Source organism: Papio anubis, chromosome 2 (assembly GCF_008728515.1).
Source record: "Papio anubis isolate 15944 chromosome 2, Panubis1.0, whole genome shotgun sequence".
NCBI classification, from domain to species: Eukaryota; Metazoa; Chordata; class Mammalia; order Primates; family Cercopithecidae; genus Papio; species Papio anubis.
This window is the reverse complement of record NC_044977.1, coordinates 172,907,600-172,929,652: the sequence shown is the minus strand read 5'-3', so window position 1 is coordinate 172,929,652 and position 22,053 is coordinate 172,907,600. Positions and strand designations below refer to the sequence as shown.

Below are 22,053 nucleotides of genomic sequence, written 5' to 3'. Positions count from 1 at the left end.
TTGTAAACCTGGCAGATATGCACTATGTGTGTAGGGTTGGGAATTTGGGTGGTGAAGGAACAGCATCTGCTACTTATAGTAAGTTATTAATTTGCTCAAATTTGCTGCATGGATTATATATTTGGGCCTCACAGATGATTAAAGACCTGCATGATATGGCTCCTTTATTTTGTTTATTTAAAAAAAATAGATCACCTTTGTACAGAAATTCTAATTAAGTTTATGGAAAAGATTGACTTCAATTATTTTCTAAGATTATTTGCAAAGGGATTTTAAAAACCTGATAGTAAAATGTCTCTTTTCTTCACTGGATCCTATCTTTACTTCCAGATAAACAATATTTAAGATAAAAGATGGAGCTGATTCCAACAATGAGTTTGTCATAAAATGAAAACTACAGAAATACTTTCAATACATAGAGGCAGGCTCTCAGGGACAAATAAAGCAGAAGAAAAAAAGTAACATACCTCACTAACATTGGGATATAAAGAACACAAAGGAAAAATTAGTTAAAAATCTCTGCTGCCTCTGAGGCTGAGAGGCAAAAATTTTACTTGGAAAATATATTGATTTATTATGGCCTTTACATACATAAAACACATCAAATTTTTAGCTGTGAGCAATACTAGTTTCACCATTTATGCCCACATTTATTTTACATCATTGATTACATCCTAGGTATAGAAGTGGTCTTTGCTCTTTGTTGGCTATCAGAAGAAAAAAAAAACATTTCCTGGGAAATTTATGTATGGTAAGGAGTAAAGTACCTTTTTCTTATTTTCAGCCTTGTAATGTGTGCCCTGAATATCTTAGAGACAATAGTGGAAAAAGAGGCTTTTTGTTCTTCAAATTGGGATATATTTTAGAAGTAAGGAGCAGCCTGTATGGTTTTTTTTCGATTAATTTTCTTCCAAAACATTTTCTTCTTAGAATTATTTTTCTGAATAATATTTCAGTTCAACATCTGATTAAGTCATTGGTTTTCATTATCACCATGCACTTTTTCCATATTTCTCATCATGAAATTTAACATTTCATGTACTTGGTGGTTGGTTTGTTTTCCTCCTATATTTTGAGACAGGATTTTAAAACATTATTTTATAAAATACTTTAAAGTGTTACAAATGTTTGGAATTATTCATATCTTCATAACTGAAGGGTTCTCACAAAACCTTTTCTGTTTGCTAACCCAATTTTCTGTTTTGCATTGTGAGAATTAATTTTAAAAATAAATGACTTCTCTCAGCACATTACAGGTACTTTTCCAAGTGTAGAATTGTACTTCTTTTCATTTCTTTCATCTAATTTCATGTTCCATGCAAGGAAGTCTAAAACAAACAAACAAAAAAACACAACAAAACTCTCGAAACGAGAAATCCTCTCCAATAAACTTGGGTCTTCTTTTCTAAAGAAATTATTTCTCAGTATTTGTTATGGATCAAATGTTTGTCATCTTCTCCCCCGTTCATATTCTGAAACCCAAATCCCCAGTATAACTCTGTTTGGAGATAGGGCCTTTACAGAAGTAACTAAAGTTAAACGAAGTCGCAGGATAGCACTGTGATCCAATAAGATTAGTATCTTTACTGGAAAAAACATCAGAGAGCTTGCTCACTCTCTCCCCAGGCACAGGAGCAGCGAAAGGTCATTTGAACCAACAGAGAGGAGACAGACACCTGGAGTTCAAGCAGGGAGCCTTCCCCAGACACCAAGCCTGTTGGCATCTTGATCTTGAACTTCCAGTCTTCAGAACTGTGAAAAAATACATTTGTTTTTTAAGCCACCCAGTTTATGGTGTTTTGTTATGGCCATCTGAGCAAACTAAAACAGTACTATTTTAATTAAATATTTTATTGAGGTAAAATTTGTATGTAACAGAACACACAGATCCTAAATATGTGGTTCCATGAGTTCTGACATCACCCAAACAACAAGTGCAATATCATGTAACCACCACTCAACGCAAGATATAAAACCTTTTCAGTACCCCAACAAAAGATTTTCCTGAGCTTTCCATCAGAAAAAAAATGTTCGTGTACTTTTGCAAGTAGAATCATGTAGTATGTATCCTTTTGTGTCTCTTGTCTTTTATTAAATAAATGATCTTCAGATTTTTTTTTTTTTTTTTTGAGACGGAGTCTTACTCTGTCACCCGGGCTGGAGTGCAGTGGCATGATCTCGGCTCACTGCAAGCTCCACCTCCTGGGTTCACGCCATTCTCCTCCCTCAGCCTCCTGAGCTGCTGGGACTACAGGCGCCCGCCACCACAACCTGCTAATTTTTTGTATTTTTAGTAGAGACGGAGTTTCACCGTGTTAGCCAGGATGGTCTCGATCTCCTGACATTGTAATCCACCTGCCTTGGCCTCCCAAAGTGCTGGGATTATAGGCGTGAGCCCCCCGCCCAGATCTTTTAAATATTGTTTCATTTGTGAGTGGTTGTATTTCTTATTACTAAGTAGTATTCAACTCTACAAATATCAGTTCTGTTAATGGACAAACAGGTTGCTTCCAGTTTTTGGTTTACGTAGATATATAAATCTACTATGAACATTTTCATATAAATCTACTTCGATTTCCCTTGGCTAAACACACAGAAATGAAACAACATCATAGGTTTATATACATCTTTAACTTTAAAAGAAGCTGCCATGCAGTTTGTTAGGGTGGTTTTGCCATTTTATGCTACTACTAGGAATGTATGAGAGTTCTAGTTACTACACATCCATGTCAACATTTGGTATTGTCAATTTTTAAATTTTATACATTCTGGTAAACTATACATCGTTGTGGTTTTAGTTTGAATTTTCTTGATGATAAATTGATGTTGAGCACGTTTTTATGTGTTTATTTTGTGTTCATTAAAATGACTTGTCCATTTTTATTGTTTTTTTTGTTAATCTGCAAGCATTTCAAAATATAAATTTTATATAAAAGTTCCTTATCATATATAATATATATAAATATTTATTTGTGTATGCTTGTGTGTGTATACTTTTTTCTAGTCTGTGGCTTCATTTTTTAACATTGATTTTGATGATCAGAAATTTTACAAAAGGATGAAATGTAACTCATCAACTTTCCTATTTATCATTCGTGGTTTTTATGTACTATCTAAGGGATCTTTGCCTACCCCATGAGTTGCAAGATACTCTTCAGTGTTTTCTTCTGGATGCTTTATGGTTCTTTCTATCTTTTATATTTAAATCTATGATTCCTTTCAAATTAATTGTTGTTTAGAGAGTTATTTAGGGATTAAGTTTTAATGTTTTTCAAAATGGATATCTACTTTTTCCAGCACCATTTGTTGAAAATGATTTTCTTCTCTATTGAATTGATATCGTACCTCAGTTAAAAAAAAAAAACACATACATGCATAATAGCTGAGAGTTTATCTATTTCTGGGGTCTCTATTCTGTTACACTGATCTATTTGCCTATCATTATGCCCAAACCCATAGTTTCTTGATTAACTCAGGTTTCTAGTAAGTCTTGAAATCAGGTAGTGCAAATCCTTCAACTTTGTTCTTTTTTTTCTAGTAGTGTAGATTTGTTTTGACAGATATTCTCACCTATTATTTGTCTTAAATGTTTTTTTATTTTACTTTCTTCTTTAATGCTAGTTTTTACTGAAGATAGAATTTTGGATTGACACTTCTGTTTTCTGTCAGATTTTAAAGGATGATATTCTATCTGGAGGACAACATTGTTTCTGATTAGAATTAAGCCATCACTCATGTTGTGGTTTCCTGTAAATAAGATACTTCTTTTCCTATTTTATGATACTTTTTCTTTTTCTTTCTTTTTTTTTTTGCTGTTTGACTATTACATGATTACAACATTTCCGTCTATTCCATCTATTTAGGCATGCTGTTAGCTTTAGCAGCAGATCTTTTAATATATTCACCACAGTTATTTTTTAAAAATCATCTGATAATTCCAAAATCTGGCCCACATCCGTAGCTATTTTTATTGAGAGTATCTTCACTTTACCATTTTCTTGATTTTTTTTATGTACTCATAATCTCCCATTTTATTCTGAACTTTGTGTGTGTAGAAAAGTAAATAAGTTTTATTGCTGTAAAAAGGAGGGCTTCTGGTATTGGTGGCTTGGTTAATCTAAGCTGCATTTGAGTTGGGTTTGAGTTTTGTTGCAGCTTTAGTTGGAGGCAATTAACCATTGTCTTAGAATGTTTCTGATAATTGAATATAGACTTCTTTTGTAGCAGGGCTTTGGATCTTAGAATCTTTGAGATTCTAGAAATTATTTTATGTTTTACATCACACTGCCAGTTTTCTGAATCACTTATGATATGACTCCAAATCACAGCCTAACTCTTTGTCATCTACTCTCTGAGTTGCTGAGGAATGTTCTCTATATTCTTTATTTCCACCATTGCCTTTTTGTTCCTAGAAAGACCTATCTGGCTATGCTATCTCCAGCCATGCAAGTTTGAATATAATGCATTTGGTGAAGACCTAAAGTGCCTTGGAGAGGTTTATTTCAGCTCTATTGCCTGCCCTGAGCCTTCAGAATACTGTACCATTTATTAAGCAAAAGCTGAGGGAAAATAGTTGGTATACGAATGTGGGCTTGCTCTGTGGTTGGGGCTTCTCAGGATTCCAGTTTATCATATCATTCAACACGCCATTGTCGAAAATTTGTTAACTTTTTTTTCTAGTTTCTCTTTATCCTTTTTTAGGGTAGATGCTTTCTTTTTTTTTCATTGATTTTCAAAGAATAAAAGTGGTCATGGAGTGCTTCACTTCTAAGAATGTATTGCCATATTCTGGAAATTGGTTGATGTAGGTTTGTTTGTATCCTCAGATCTCTGACATGTTTGTAAAAACTATGATTTTACAGCTTATTTAGGTTTTTGTTTTTTTGTTTTTTGTTTTTTTTTGGATGGAAGCAATAGTAATGTGGGACTCTACTTATCCTTTTTAGAAGTGAAGGTACCTAGCATTTTAAAAATCCAGTTCGAAGACTTTTTTTGTTACTATACTTTAAATTTTAGGGTACATGTGCACAACGTGCAGGTTTGTTACATAGGTATACATGTGCCATGTTGCTTTGCTGCACCCATCAACTTGTCATTTACATTAGATATTTCTCCTAATGCTATCCCTCCCCCAGTCCCCAACCCCCTGACAGGCCCTGGTGTGTGATATTGCTTGCCCTGTGTCCATGTGTTCTCATTGTACAACTCCCACCTATGAGTGAGAACATGCAGTGTTTGATTTTCTGTCCTTGTAATAGTTTGCCTAGAATTATGGTTTCCAGCTTCATCCGTGTCCCTGCAAAGGACTAGAACTCATCATTTTTATGGTTGCATAGTATTCCATGGTGTATATATGCCACATTTTCTTAATCCAGCCTATCACTGATGGACATTTGGGTTGGCTCCAAGTCTTTGCTATTGTAAATAGTGCCACAATAAACATACGTGTGCATCTATCTTTATAGTAGCATGATTTATAATCCTGGGAGTATATACCAGTAATGGGATCTCTGGGTCAAATGGCATTTCTAGTTCTAGATCCTTGAGGAATTGCCACACTCTCTTCCACAATGGTTGAACTAATTTACACTCCCGCTAACAACGTAAAAACATTCCTATTTTTCCATATCTCCTCCAGCATCTGTTGTTTTCTTGACTTTTTAATGATTGCCATTCTTCTGGTGTTGGATGGTAGAAGAGCAACCCCAAGACACATAATTGTCAGATTCACCAAGGTTGAAAAGAAGGAAAAAGATGTTAAGGATAGCCAGAGAGAAAGGTCAGGTTACCCACAAAGGGAAGCCCATCAGACTAATAGCGGATCTCCAGGCAGAAATCCTTCAAGCCAAAGGAGAGTGGGGGACAACATTCAACATTCTTAAAGAAAGTAATTTTCAACCCAGAATCTCATATCAAACCAAATTAAACTTCATAAGTGAAGGAGAAATAAAATCCTTTACAGACAAGCAAATGCCGAGAGATTTTGTCACCAGCAGGCCTGCCTTACAAGAGCTCCTGAAGGAAGCACTAAACATGGAAAGGAACAACTGGTACCAGCCACTGCAGAAACATGCCAAATGGCAAAGACCATCGACGCTATACTGCATCAATTAACAGGCCAAATAACCAGCTAACATCATAATGACAGGATCAAATTCAAACATAATAATGTTAACCTTAAATGTAAATGGTCTAAATGCCCCAATTAAGACACAGACTGGCAAATTGGATAGAGCCAAGAACCATTGGTGTGCTGTATTCAGGAGACCCATCTCACATGCAAAGATGCACACAGGGTCAAAATAAAGGGATGGTGGGAGATCTACCAAGAAAATGGAAAGTAAAAAAAATAAATAAAAAAAGCAGGTGTTGCAATCCTAGTCTCTGATAAAACAGACTGTCATCAAAAGAGACAAAGAAGGCCGCTACATAATGGTAAAGGGATCAATTCAACAGGAAGAGCTAAATATATATGCACCCAATACAGGAGCACCCAGATTTCTAAAGCAAGTCCTTAGAGACCTATAAAGAGACTTAGACTCACATACAATAACAATGGGAGAATAATGGGATACTTTAATACCCCTCTGTCAATATGAGACAGATCAATGAGACAGAAGATTAATAAGGATATCCAGGACTTGAACTCAGCTCTGGATCAAGTGCACCTAATAGACGTCTCCAGAACTCTACACCCCAGATCAACAGAATATATATTCTCAACACCACATTGCACTTACTCTAAAATTGACCACATAATGGGTAGTAAAACACTCCTCAGCAAATGTAAAAGAACAAAAATCACAACCAACTGTCTCTCAGACCACAGTGCAATCAAATTAGAACTCAGGATTAAGAAACTCACTCAAAACTGCACAACTACATGGAAAGTGAACAACCTGCTCCTGAATGACTACTGAATAAATAACAAAATGAAGAAATGAAGACAGAAATAAAGATATTCTTTGAAACCGATGAGAACAAAGACACAATGTACCAGAATCTCTGGGACACATTCAAAGCAGTGCATAGAGGGAAATTTATAACACTACATGCCCACAAGAGAAAGCAGGAAAGATCTAAAATTGACACCCTAACATAACAATTAAAAGAACTAGAGAAGCAAGAGCTAACAAATTCAAAAGCTAGTAGAAGGCAATAAATAACTAAGATTAGAGCAGAACTGAAGGAGATAGAAACACAAAAAACCCTTCAAAAAATCAATAAATTCAGGAGCTGGTTTTTTGAAAATATCAACAAAATAGATAGATCACTAGCAAGACTAATAAAGAAGAAAAGAGAGAATAATCAAATAGACAGAATAAAAAATGATAAAGAGGATATCACTACCGATCCCACAGAAATACAAACTACCGTCAGAGAATACTATAAACACCTCTACACAGATAAACTAGAAAATCTAGAAGAAATGGATAAATTTCTGGATACATACACCCTCCCAAGGCTAAACCAGGAAGAAATTGAATCTCTGAATAACAGAGATAACCAATAACAGGCTCTGAATTGAGGCAATAATTAATAGCCTACCAACCAAAAAAAGTCCAGGACCAGATGGATTCACAGCTGAATTCTACCAGAGGTAAAAAGAGGAGCTGGTACCATTCCTTCTGAAACTACTCCAATCAATAGAAAAAGAGGGAATCCTCCCTAACTCATTTTATGAGGTTAGCATCATCCTGATACCAAAGCCTCGTAGAGACCCAACAAAAACAGAGAATTTTAGGCCAGTATCCCTGATGAACATCGATACAAAAATCCTCAATAAAATCCTGGCAAACCAAATCCAGCAGCACATCAAAAAGCTTATTCACCACGATCAAGTCGGCTTCATCCCAGGGATGCAAGGTTGGTTCAACATGCACAAATCAATAAATGTAATCTATCACATAAACAGAACCAACAACCAAAACCACATAATTATCTCAATAGATGCAGAAAAGGCCTTCAACAAAATTCAGCAGCCCTTCATGCTAAAAACTCTCAATAAACCAGGTATTGATGGAACGTATCTCAAAATAATAAGAACTATTTATGACAAACTCACAGTCATATCATACTGAATGGGAAAAAATTGGAAGCATTCCCTTGGAAACCAGCACAAGACAAGGATGCCCTATCTCACCACTCCTATTCAACATAGTGTTGGAAGTTCTGGCCAGGGCAGTCAGGCAGGAGAAATAAATAAAGGATATTCAATTAGGAAAAGAGGAAGTCGAATTGTCTATGTTTGCAGATGACATCATTGTATATTTAGAAAACCCCATCATCTTAGTTTAACATCTCCTTAAGCTGATAAACAACTTCAGCAAATTCTCACGATACAAAATCAATGTGCAAAAACCACAAGCATTCCTATACACCAGTAATAGACAAACAGTGAGCCAAATCATGAGTGAACTCCCATTCATAATTACTGCAAAGAAAATAAAATACCTAGGAATCCAACTTACAAGGGATGTGAAGGACCTCTTCAAGGAGAACTACAAACCACTGCTCAATGAGATAAAAGAGGACACAAACAAATGGAAGAACATTCCATGCTCATGGATAGGAAGAATCAATATCATGACAATGAGATAAAAGAGGACACAAACAAATGGAAGAACATTCCATGCTCATGGATAGGAAGAATCAATATCATGAAAATGGCCATACTACCCAAGGTAATTTATAGATTCAATACTATCCCCATCAAGCTACCACTGACTTTCTTCACAGAATTGGAAAAAACTACTTTAAAGTTCATATAGAACCAAAAAATAGCCCACATAGCCAAGACAATCCTAAGCAAAAAGAACAAAGCTGGAGACATCATGCTACCTGACTTCAAACTATACTACATGGCTACAGTAAACAAAACGGCATGGTTCTGGTACCAAAACAGATATACAGACAAATGGAACAGAACAGAGCCCTCAGAAATAACACCACACATCTACAAACATCTGATCTTTGACAAACCTGACAAAAACAAGCAATGGGGAAAGGATTCCCTATTTAATAAATGGTGCTGAGAAAACTGGCTTGCCATATGTAGAAAGTTGAAACTGGATCCCTTCCTTACACCGTATACAGAAATTAACTCAAGATGGGTTAAAGACTTAAATGTAAGACCTAACACCATAAAAACCCTAGAAGAAAATCTAGGCAATACCATTCAGGACATAGGGATGGGCAAAGGCTTCATAACTAAAACACCAAAAGCAATGGCAACAAAAGCCAAAATAGACAAATGGAATTTAATCAAACCGAAGAGCTTCTGCACAGCAAAAAAAAAACAAACAAAAAAAAAACTATCATCAGAGTGAACAGGCAACCTACAGAATGGGAGAAAATCTTTGCAATCTACCCATCTGGCAAAGGGCTAATATTCAGAATCTACAAAGAACTTACAAAAATTTTCAAGAAAAAAAAAAGAAAATCAAAAAGTAGGGAAAGGATGTGAGCAGACACTTCTCAAAAGAAGACATTTATACAGCCAAGAGATATGAAGAAATGTTCATCATCACTGGTCATCAGAGAAATGAAGACATTTTTTGACTTTATTTCTGTCTCATTTTAGAGATTTACAGTGTAATTTGCTAACTAAAATTTTCTAGCTGCATAGTACTTTTTTTTTTTTTTTTTTTTTTTTTTTACTTTGGCTAACATCCATTCACTGGCTAATATGTTCCAATAATTGAAAAATTAATAGGTGATAATTCTACTTTCACCAACAGTTGTTTACTGGAGCACAGACAATGGCTTAGGCCAGTCTAGCATTCATTTAGAATTACTGTCACTGCATGTAATAGGCTTTTGGTCCTCAACTTTCTAAGATATTTTTACTGAAACTCTTCCATTTTGCTTAGATGAACAGTCATCATCTTATTGTTTTAACTATTTTGTTTATACTTCCATTTGACTGTGTTTTTCTCAGGCTTATGAAACTGCCCTAAGGAGTTAAAGAAACCAATGATTAACAGGAATTCGTGAGTTTGCAGGATGGTACATAAGAAAAGAAGCAGCTTGCTGAAACTCTGAAACTCTCTCTGCCTGTAAGATACCAAAACTGGCTAAATCAGCTGGAACCTATATGGCCAATTGGAGTCTGTTGAGAACAAACTTGCTGACATCACAGCCCATTTTTTACTGCATTTTTAATATGAACTCCCCAGAAATTATCACATGTGACCCATGAGGAGGCATAAAGAGATACTGCACAAGCTTGAGGACTTTCCAGGCCCCTTCTTTCTTTCCACTAATCACATGTTTATCCCCAAATTGGCTCCCTAACCCTTTTCTAATAAAGGTGGAGACAGACAAATCTGAGCTGGACTCCTGTGTCCTTATTGTTCAACCTACAAAGAATGGCTTTCTTTTTTAAAAAACCTGGTGTCATGGTATTAACTTCTAGCACATTGGACAATGAGCCCTTTTGCTCAGTAATGCTTAGGCTATTTTTTAAAATTTGACATTTCTTTCATATTTCATCTAAGAAAAATAATCTGCATATATTTCTATTTGTTAAAGATAAAATATGTGTAACTTTACTTTAGAACTGATATCTTTCATGTACGTTTCTTGTTGTTGCTTCCCTCCAACTATCCTCCTCCTCAGAAATAGGATTTTGTGAATTGCCTACATTTTATAATTGTGAATGTGTTACCTAACTTCACAATTATTTTATTATTTACTTATTAATTTATCCATCTTTTAACAAATGGTAGCTGAGCATCCACTATGTTCTCTGCATGTACTCTATGCTTGACATATAACAGTGAGCAAGAAACTCATTGACCTAGATTGGTTCCAGTATATTGTCCTATATTATTTCCTATTTATCTCTTTCTAACTCAATAACTTCATGTGCCATTTTCCATAGATACTGCCAGTACTCTGTTATTTTTAAGTAGTACCTTTTGCAGTGCTGAGGTGCATTAAAGATGAAAATACTTATTTGGCATATGGACTCTTAAGGGATTTATTTATTTGATGTTGCCCTAATAGACATTCTATCAGGGAGGTCCAGCATAACACCTGGAGGATATTCTTTTTTGTAAAAAAAATTATAGCAACTTTACTCATAATAGCCAAACTCTGGAAACAACCCAAATATCCTCCAGTGGGTGAATGGTTAAGCAAACTGACACATCCATACTGTGGAATACTACTCAGTAGTTAAAAGGAACAAACAGGTTGGATACATACAATAAGTCAAATCGATATTATTCTTTTAGGACTCATGCTGAGTGAAAAAAGAAGGGAGATTTACAATGGAGGTAAGTGTAAAATCTTGTTGGTTAAGTGTAACTTCTATCTAAATGAAACAGGAATATATACTTACCTCCATTTTAAATCTCCCTTCAAATATAGTAACAACCAAAATTTTTATGAATTGTGGGACATTATTAAGACATTAAAGAGAAGGCACGGCAGGTTCTGTTCTAATACCTAGACATCAGATGTCTTGGGGGATGTTCACCTATCTTCTTGTGAGCCCATGGCATCTTGGTTCTCTTTCCTTACTATTACAAGGGGCCATAGTCTGAAAAATTCTCAAGATTGTAAAATTTTCTTGAAAATTAAAACATAGTTTATTACTCTGTTTGGCCCAACAAACAAGCTTGCAGTATATCAATTCTCTTCTTGATAAAAACAGGGTTGGGAGTCACTAAAGCCACATTTTAATATATTTAGGATGTATTAGTTAGAGCCTGAGCAGTTTATCAGTGTGGTTTATTATAATTTTTAAGGAGTTTGTATCATTTACCTTTATTAATATCTCATCCTTCCCTAGAGTTTTATCTACTCAATTAATAGCCTGCTGGTATAACTTTTAATCATTTTCTAGTCATGCTGTATATTTAGATTATAGTATGATTGACAGAGGCCTTAGCATATTGGTTGTTTCAGATGTAGTCATCAGCATGGACGAAAGATAGTCCATACTGATTGTTTTGATCTCGAAAATAATAAATAACGTAACAAGTAATACAATAAGTAAGAAAGCTGATTGTTTTGTTCTCTAACATATTAAGTAAAACGTTTAGAAATAGAATTTAAGTGTTGCATACCAACACTAGAATACCCTTAGGTAGATTTCATCTAGGTATTTTTTGTACCAAATATGCCAAGTCTCTTCCAGCATTGATTCTGAATATGTGACTTCAGGAGAAGCTCCTGAGATTGGCAGGAGGAATCATTTTGCATGACTCATGACATCCAACAGAGCAGCTGCCACCATGTGTCACTGACACCCTTACTTAGGTGTTCTTCCTAAGCCACACCTATAAGCTTCTCCCTTTCTATTACATCTCTGGGTAGCAGTAAGAGCAAGGTGGAGACCATTTTCCTTGTAGGAATAAATATGGCTACATATAAAAGTATAAAATGTCAGGTGAGGCCATCTGTAGATAACTTGAAATTTTTGAGGACGGACAACAAACAAACACAAATTACTGGTTTTAACTTCCAAGTCAGAGAGTGTAGCCCATAGTCTTTTTTATTTTATTTATTTATTTATTTATTTATTTATTTATTTATTTATTTTGGTTGAAGGGGGGAGTAGAGCATTATTTAATTATAATGCCCAAAGTGAAAGTTGAAAAAAAGGAGAATGTATTTGCATTCCAAAACTTACATGACGAAAGTCTGTGTCTTAAAAAAAAGGAATTTACAGACAGACCCATTTTCCCATGGCATTGCCTCTGAAATAACCCATAGAATGAACTACAGATACACATTTTACCAAGTTTATGTGCCTGATTTAATGGTTAGTCTACAGTGTTTGGAATTATCTAGAAAGAAATAGACTCACAGGCCATTCCTCAACTCATAATCAAGCTGAAGAGAACAGAGGGCAGAAGTCACCTTGAGAATATTTCTTGTGGAGGGATAGGCAGTTAAAGCCCAATTTCCTTTCTATACCTATCTACCCCTTGCCAGAATCTTAAATTCTTCATAGTAAGCTTGTCTACTTTGTCATCACCACTCCCAGATACTCTTCTCTTTCTTGGAGCCTAATGTGATGATTGGGGTTTTAGGCCACTCGATCGGCCTATCAGAAGCTTGCGTCATGCTTAGAGCAGGGATCTAATAACTTTTTGAGACTATAAACTGATAGTTCACATGTTCATCTCATTGTCTTGGATAACTTCCAGGATCCACTGATCACTGTAAGAGTATGATGAAATGTTCTTCAACATTGGTTTCAATTTAACACATATATGTTGATGTCTACATCATGCCAACTAATGTGGTAAGAATAAGGCATATAAATGTAGTCTAAAGACCCCTGTGACCTCCTGCACATGGGACACTTGATTAATCTCACTTTTCATTTCAGTTCAAAGTTGTCCTAATAACTTCCAATACTTTCTTCTTATTTTTTCTGACTTTACATTTTCTTCAGCAGCACACACTTATTTTTTTCAGACCCCTGATAACTAGTAGACAGACATTAGTCTTGTTGCGATTTCCCATGAGAAATGGTATCATACTCAGAATTTTCTAACTTTAAAAACTGATGAAAACTTGAAGAATAGTGAGGAAGGATCACATTACACAATGTTGTTTTCTTTCATCTTTTTGGCTCCATCTCTCTCATTCTTCATCCCATGAAACGATTGTTCTTTCACTACACCTTCCTAACCACCTGTCCCTAAAATTATATAAAAATCCAATTCTTTAGGTGTTTCTTCTGCATGTGTTAGTCGCAACAATTAAACTTACTTTCATAAAAGGAACTCTACAGATACCTTCAAAGGTAGACAGAGTACTTGCTCAACAATTCCTAATGCAGTTAAAATGTATTAAATATAGACAAAATTTTATGGAAATTCAAATGTCCAAAATTAACTCAAAGAAGCAGCAGTTACAAAATCTATGTAAACTGCATAGATTGCAGGTAGACTACTTGAAAAAAACATTAAACATGGTAATATACCTAAGTCAACATCAGGTCCAAATAGTATCTTGTGTTTCACCAAATTTTTAATAACCCATAATCTCCATTTTATAGAAATTGGTCCAGATGAGATAAGTTAATGGTAAATATGAAATCCTCTTCAAATTATTCTGCAAGGCTAACATAACTCTGACATCACAATTGAAAAAGGAATACACAAAAAAATCATCATTATCTTTAACAGTTTGGGAGTATTGTATTTTTTCTTGAGTTTACTTACAGAAAGTTATATGGTTCTTAAAATTAGCCCATTTCATATAATTTTCCAAAATTGTTACCATAGTAATATTAATTCCATTGTCTTCTTAAAGTTAAATTTTATAGGAGTATCACATATAATATGCACAAAACACGTTTAAACTAGATTTTCACGAAAGTGAATATAAATAAAAGTAGTACTCAGTAAAAGTAATACAATCTTGTCAAATATCAGAAATGCCCTTTATTCTCCCTGAGGGATACTATGCTAGAGTAACCACTATCCTGTGTTTTACCATTATAGACTAATTTTGCCTGTTTTTGAACTTTATATACACTGAGTCACATGGTATGTACTTTTGTGTCTAACTTTTCTCTTAAGAATGTATCCACACCACAGCATATAGTTATAAGTTATTCATTTTTATTAATGTGTAGTATTTCTTTGTGTGGATAAACCACACTGTGTTCGTTCTATTTTTGTTGGACATTGGAGGTGTTTCCAGTTTTGGCTATTTCTTAAATAGAAGAACATTAAAAAGGAAAAAGAGTTGAATATCTATCCCTAAGCAGGCATCCAGTTCAGATAATTTAGGGGGATGAGTTCCACCAGACTTTTAAGAATCCTTATTTTCTATTTCATATAAATGGCTCCAGAAGTGCTTATACATGCCTTTTGGAATTGCTAAATCACAGGGTATGAGCATGTTCAAACATTTTTCTAAACTGGTTGTACCAACTTAAACTTTCGTAAGCACAGTTATAATACATTCCACTAAACACTTGGTACTCTCAGTCTTTTCATTATAGCCATTCTGGTGGTGGATAGTGGTACCTCCCTATGGTTTAATTATTTATGATTAAGATATCAAGCCATTTGTATAGATTTACTGGTCATTTGGATGTCTTTTGTGATGTGTTTGTTTAAGTCTTTTTCCTTGTTAGGTTTAAAAATATATATATTCTAGGTGCAAATCTTTTATTACGTATACATGACAAATATCTTTGTGCACTCTACGACTTACCTCTCACTGTCTTAAATGGTGTCTTTGAGAAATGGAATTCCTCATTCATTTTTATTTGACCAATTTATTAATTTTTTATTTACAGATTTTCTATTCTTGTGACTTACTTGAAATATCTTTGTGTAACACAAGATTTTAAAGAGCTCCTCCTAAGTTTTCCTCTAGAAACTTTACATAAATTATTATACATACTCTATTTCCTGTTTTAATATATATAACCAATTTGTAATTGTATGTATGTATGTGTTTATAGACAGCATGAGTTATGGTCGAGATTGAATTTCCTCATGCGATATTAAATTTTCCTGGCACCATTTATTGAAAAGATGATTCTTTTCCACTTCTCCTGCAGTGGCATCTTTTTCATAATGCAAGTAATTGTAAATGTATGTGTCTATCACTGAGCACTTGGTTCTGTGACATATGTTTTGTTGTCCATACTACCTCCATTTCTATTCCTTTAAAATAAATGGTATATTTGACTGTAAGAATTCTTCAGCATTGGTCTTTTTCAGTATTGTCTTGGCTTTTCTTGGCCCTTTGCATAGTTATATAAACTTTAGAATCTTGTCACTTTACACACACACACTCCCTTGTGGGATTTTAATTGTAGTATATTCATTCTGTAGATCAATCTATAGAGAATTTATTCATTTTCTAATATTAAGTCTTATAGGAATGTAATGTATTTCTGTTCATTTAGGTATTTTTAAAGTTCCCACAATTACATTCGATAGGTTTTAGTGTACAAGATGTTATTTTTATTCTTACCTACTTGACTTTTTCACACTATTGTATTATACATTTTAATATTTTCTGTTTGTTGCTGGATATAGAAATCTAAATGGATGTTATATTATACAACCTAGGTAAATAATTTTATTATATTTTAAATTTCTATTTTATCTATAGTTGCATTTTCATTTTCATCCATAATATTATTTATTTTTTATGTATATCTTTATCTATTAGTCTTTATAGCAGTTGTGTATTTGTGAGATTTCTCAAATAACCAACTTTTGGCTTTATTAACCTTTCTTAATATATTTTTCCATTTTAATTGACTTTTACTTTCATATTTAGTGTATATTTTCACTATTTTCCTTGAATTTTTCTGGTATTATTTCTAAATTTTTAAGATGAGTGCTTGCCTTTTTAATTTTGAGGATTTATTCTTTCCTAACATAAATACTTTATCACTATACATTTATTGAAGCTTCACTCTTCTTATATCCTACAAATTTTCATACATAGTGTATTTGTTATCATAGATGTAAAAATATTTTTAAAAATTTTAAATTAGGATTTTTCCTCTGACCCATGATTTATTTACAAATGTGTTTTTAAAACTTCCAAATATGGATGTGTTTCTTATTTAGAATTTTGTTATTAACTTCTAAATTGTACAGATATTTGTAGATATTAGTAGATAACTATTTTTTAAATATTGTTAAGGATTTTTTTGTAATTTTTTTTTTTTTTTTTTTGAGACGGAGTCTCGCTCTGTCGCCCAGGCTGGAGTGCAGTGGCCAGATCTCAGCTCACTGCAAGCTCCGCCTCCCGGGTTCACGCCATTCTCCTGCCTCAGCCTCCCAAGTAGCTGGGACTACAGGCGCCCGCCACCTCGCCCGGCTAGTTTTTTGTACTTTTTAGTAGAGACGGGGTTTCACCGTGTTAGCCAGGATGGTCTCGATCTCCTGACCTCGTGATCCGCCCGTCTCGGCCTCCCAAAGTGCTGGGATTACAGGCTTGAGCCACCGCGCCCGGCCTGTAATTTTTACAATTCAAAAGAATATTGATGATCTAAACAACACAATTATGTAACTTGACCTACTGAGTATGTATATTGTTCTCCTACCTATGATTAAAGATGCATGATTAAAGAATGCTCATTTTCTCAAGTACACAGTGATAAAACTGAACAAAATCAGGCATTTTGTACACTGTTTATGGCAGTAAATGTTGGTATATCTTTTTTTGAGTTGATGATTTGGCAGGACATAGCAACATTTTACATGTGTATACTTTTCACATGAACAGTTCTGCTTCTAGGAGTTTGTTCTGCAGAAATACTCACTCATGAGCACACAAATGCATATGCTGTACAATAACATTTGTTATGTTGTTGTTTTTAAGAAATTCAAATATTCTTCAGTAGAAAAAATTTTAAAAATACAACACACACATATTATGAATATTATCCTGCTGGAATGTAAACTTCACAAGAGCAGGGACCTTGAATAGTTTCTTTAACCTTCTATCCTCAGTTCTTAGCATAGAGCATGGCAAAAAACATGCAATCAAAAGTGACTTCTGAAGCATTTAATAAAAGAATGCATTTGTTTTAATACTGAAGTATTACCATAAAATGAGTAAATGTGGGTCCTAGAATCATATTGTCTATGTTTTAATTTCACCTTTACTGCTTCTTAATTATGGATTTTCAGGGAGCAATTAACCTCTAAATGTCTGTTTTCTGATGTGTAAAGTAACAGTACCAATAATAGTTCTCACTACATAGAGATTATCTGATAGCTGGGTGAGATAATGCATAGCAAACACTTAGAACAGTAAGTAGCATAAAATAATTGCTAAATAAGTGTTAGATTGTATTATATAATATCTATTAATATGAAATAATCTCAAAGACATTGTTAACATACCAAGTTACAAATCAAGACACAAAATATAATTCCATTTATGTTTAAACAGCAATGAGTATGTGTAGAAGTACATATTTACTTGAATGTATAGAAAAAAGTCTAAAGGACACTAATACATCAATAATAGCAACTTCTGGGGATGACAGTGGAGTGGGGAAATGTAAGAGATACTTTTTATTATATATCTGTGTGTGTATGTGTGTTTGTATAGATATCTAAATATAGACATAGGTATAGATATAGATATACTGCAATGAGACTGTGTTTGAATTTTATTTACATCCTCCAAAATTCTAACTTATAAATAAAAGATATGTTTTGGCGGCTGCATGAAAGGTAGACTGGAGATGGCACAGGTCAATAGAATCTTTCAGTGATAGTGAAAGAGTTCAAAAGACAACTTTCCAGGGCTTGCAATTAGCAAAGGCACAAGGAATGGTGAACAAAGCATGGACTGAAGACATACTGCACATGTGGAATGAACAAATCTTAGTGGAGAATTAGATTTGAGGAGCAAGGGAGGAAGAGGAGCTGACCCTAAGTCAAGGTTTCTGATTTTGGTGACTGTATGGATGAAGATGCTATTAACTAAGATGGCAAACCCCAGGGCAGGGTAGGTTTGTAGAAAAATAGAAGAAAAAAATTTCTGATTTGGTCATGCTATGTCTGAGAAATCTGTGCAGCATTGTCAGTAAGCAACTATGTGTAATGTTCAGTAGAGTGGCTAGAGATCATATCTTGGAGTGGTCTGTGTCTAGCTGGTATTTAAATAGCACAGACTGTTCCAGCGAGGAGGATGAGATAGATAAGAATCCTATGGCCATAGCTCTTCTCCCTCCTTTTTTTCATGTCTTCTTGCAAGGGGTTTGGGATTCCAAACAGAAAAAATAAACGCTCTAAGAGAGTGTCTAATAATTTTTTTTTCCTTCTCTTCCTCAGAATATCACCATTTAATACGTATAGTGGAATACAAAACTCCCTTTTTGATGGTAGTCTGCTTTCTCTCAAAGTTGAACTGTTCTTAAAGCAAATAGTAAAATAAAATTTGGATACTTTTCTGCTTCTGTGCAAGCTGATAAGATTCCCAGTGGCTGGGAAACATGTTCCACTTCTCCTTTTTCTCTGTGATTGCCTCATGAGAGCTCTTGTGCACCAGCCAGCCATACAGAAATGAATGTGAGGTTCTAAAGCCTGTGAGAATCTGAGGACAGTGGCCTTTATCTTGGCCGATGAAAGGTATATTAGGTATATTGTCTTCACAAACCCGCAACTCTTGGACAAGTAGGTTTTTTTTTTTTTTTTTTGAGACGGAGTCTCGCCCTGTTGCCCAGGCTGGAATGCAGTGGCGTGATCTCGACTCACTGCAAGCTCCGCCTCCCGGGTTCACGCCATTCTCCTGCCTCAGCCTCCTGAGTAGCTGGGACTACAGGCGCCCGTCACCATGCCCGACTAATTTTTTGTATTTTTAGTAGAGACAGGGTTTCACCGTGTTAGCCAGGATGGTCTTGATCTTCTGACGTTATGATCTGCCCAACTCGGCTTCCCAAAGTGCTGGGATTACAGGCGTGAGTCACTGCGCCTGGCTGACAAGTAGGTTTTTAAAAAATATTATCAATTTGTTGTTTTAGCTAGTTGACACAAATTGATTGATTTCAAATTTTTCCTCTCATCAAATTATTTACAGCAATAATTCACTATTCAGCAAATTTTATTAAACCTTGCACAAATTCAGGGAACTAGAAAAGACCTACTGTCTTAGAATTGAATATTATGAGGCTTTTGTAATTTTTATGTCTCTCAGAAGGGCCCTAAATATTTTTCTATGTGTTACAAAAGTGACTTAACAATACTTTACAACAAAATGGTGAATAGAATTTTGGAATACAGAGTGTGGAATTTGCAGTACTAATTTATACACTGACTTAGACTTTTATAAATATATCAAAACAAGAAAGTTTAATAAATTATTAGCTTATCAGTAACATCTGGTGATATTACTGAGATGCAGGACTTTTCCCTTAGTTACCAAGAGATCTATTGGGTTTAAGTTTCTCAATACAATATTGACAACATTGACATATCCTGAGAGTGACCTTATGTTGAGACATGATCCAGGTATGAGGATTTATTATAATTAGTCAAGCAAAAAATAAGTTAATCTACTACTCTGTACAAGTGACTAGAAAGCAGTGGGCTAAGGAAAAATGTGATTGAATGATGAAAATTTAAAAATGTGTCATGGAATCATGGCCATGGTACATTGGTGATTGTATCTTAACCCAAAGTAACAAATCCTATGTGTGGATGTCCCAATGCTGCTACATTCAATAAAAATATCAGAATAAAGATCTGACTTCTTTAACAGATGGAAGTATCTCTCTGTCTTTGATAAAAAAGGGAGGAATTTTTTTCCTGTATTATTCATATTCACTTTCAAGCAGTTGTGACTGAAAGTAATAAGAAGCAAACTAACAAATAAATTAAAGGTCTTTTGGAAATATTTTAATAATACACTGTACTTGTTTTCTATTGCTGTTATGACAATGATTCATGTCCATTCCACACACAAAATAAAGTCATCCCATCCCCAGGTCTCCAAAACTCTTAATCCACTAGAGAGTCAACTCAAGTTCAAAATCTCATCTAAGTCTCACAAGTTTAAAAGTCTTAAATCTCATCATACAAATTCCCTAAATGAAGTATAAATGAGACTCTGAATATATTCCATCCTGGCACAAAATTTCTCTCCACCTACGAATCTATGACACTCAAGACTCTAATTATCTGTTCCAAAATAAGGTGATGGAACAGGCATAGGATAACAGTTGTATATATATTCCCATCCCCAGAAGAAGAAAATGAAAGGAAAGAAGGAGGGGCCAAGCAATTTCAAAACTTAACTGGGCAAATTCCATCAGGTGTGAGAGCTGAAATAATCGTCTCTGCCCCATGAATCTGCCTTCTGGGCCAGAGGGTCTGTTTTCCAGTCCTCTGTATGTATATTAGGGGACTAAAACCAGGGTGTTGGCTGGTTTGGTTCCTTCTGGAGGCTCTAAGGGGAAAAGCTATTTCTTTGCCCTTTTCAGCTTCTAGCAACTGCCTGCAATCTTTTGCTCATGGCCCCTTCCTTCCTTTGCTCCAACCTCTTGCCTCCACTGTCACCTTTCTTACTAATTCTGATCTCTTGCCTCCCTCTTTCAAGAACTTTTGTGATTACATTGGGCCCACCTAGATAATCCAGAATAATGTTCCCATTTCAAAATCCTTAACTTAATCACACCTACAAAATTCATTTTGCAGTGTAAGGTAACATATTCACAGATCCTGGGGATTAGGATGTGTATATCTTTGAGAGATATCTTTGGGAGGGCACCTGAAGAACACAAATTTTTGCCCATATTATTTAAGTAATTTTATCAGTCCTCATTTTTAATACTTTTATTCACTTGTCTTTTTATTTAAAAAATTAGCATTTAATAATCATCTTGTTTGGACCAGGCATTATACCATGGGTTAATAGAGATGATAACTGGGTTTTCTTTCCTCAGGTTAGCAGGGGAGAGTGGTAATACAACACTAATTACAATAATGGAGGTACAACCAGAATTTCAGATAATTGAGAATTAATACCCTAGATCTGTTCACCACTAACAGAAATGTTACAACCAAATTGTATTATACAATCACCTGGATTCCCAGGTGAAGACAGACTGACAACCCTTACTCATTTTCTCACCATTTTGGGCTATATAAGAGGGTTTAACCTTGAATTTTTCTTTAGAAGGAAGTATCTTATATATTTACCACAACCATTTTATGTCTTAGACAATCCTGGTACCCAACAGTGTCCAATAAAATTCTAGAAGCATTGGAAATGCTTACTAAATACTTCTCAAAGTGAATTAAATTTGTTTTTAATTTCAAATAAAGACTGCTTGAAAAGCATCATTTTTGCTGTTGTAGGTGGGATTTGAGAAGAGTGTTAATTAGATTCTTTCCATTTACCTCCACTTTAGCTGGTGGTCAGAAAGAGGAAACTCCCATAAGATGTGAAATAAAGAAATGATATCAGAAGAGAAGATATCACTCACTACAATTGGAGAAGGGATCAAGAGAGGTTTTATTTACTCATTGGTAGCCTCTATAGAGCCTTGATAACTGTATCCTCCCTAAAAGCCTTAATAACCCAATCACTCTT

General features: G+C 34.7%; 1 protein-coding gene across 1 annotated transcript in view; it reads right to left on the bottom strand.

The window, feature by feature from the left end:
- The window catches only part of LRRC3B (leucine rich repeat containing 3B), a 185,153-nt gene that overhangs the window by 5,402 nt on the left and 157,698 nt on the right, over nucleotides 1–22,053 (bottom strand). The window lies entirely within an intron of this gene.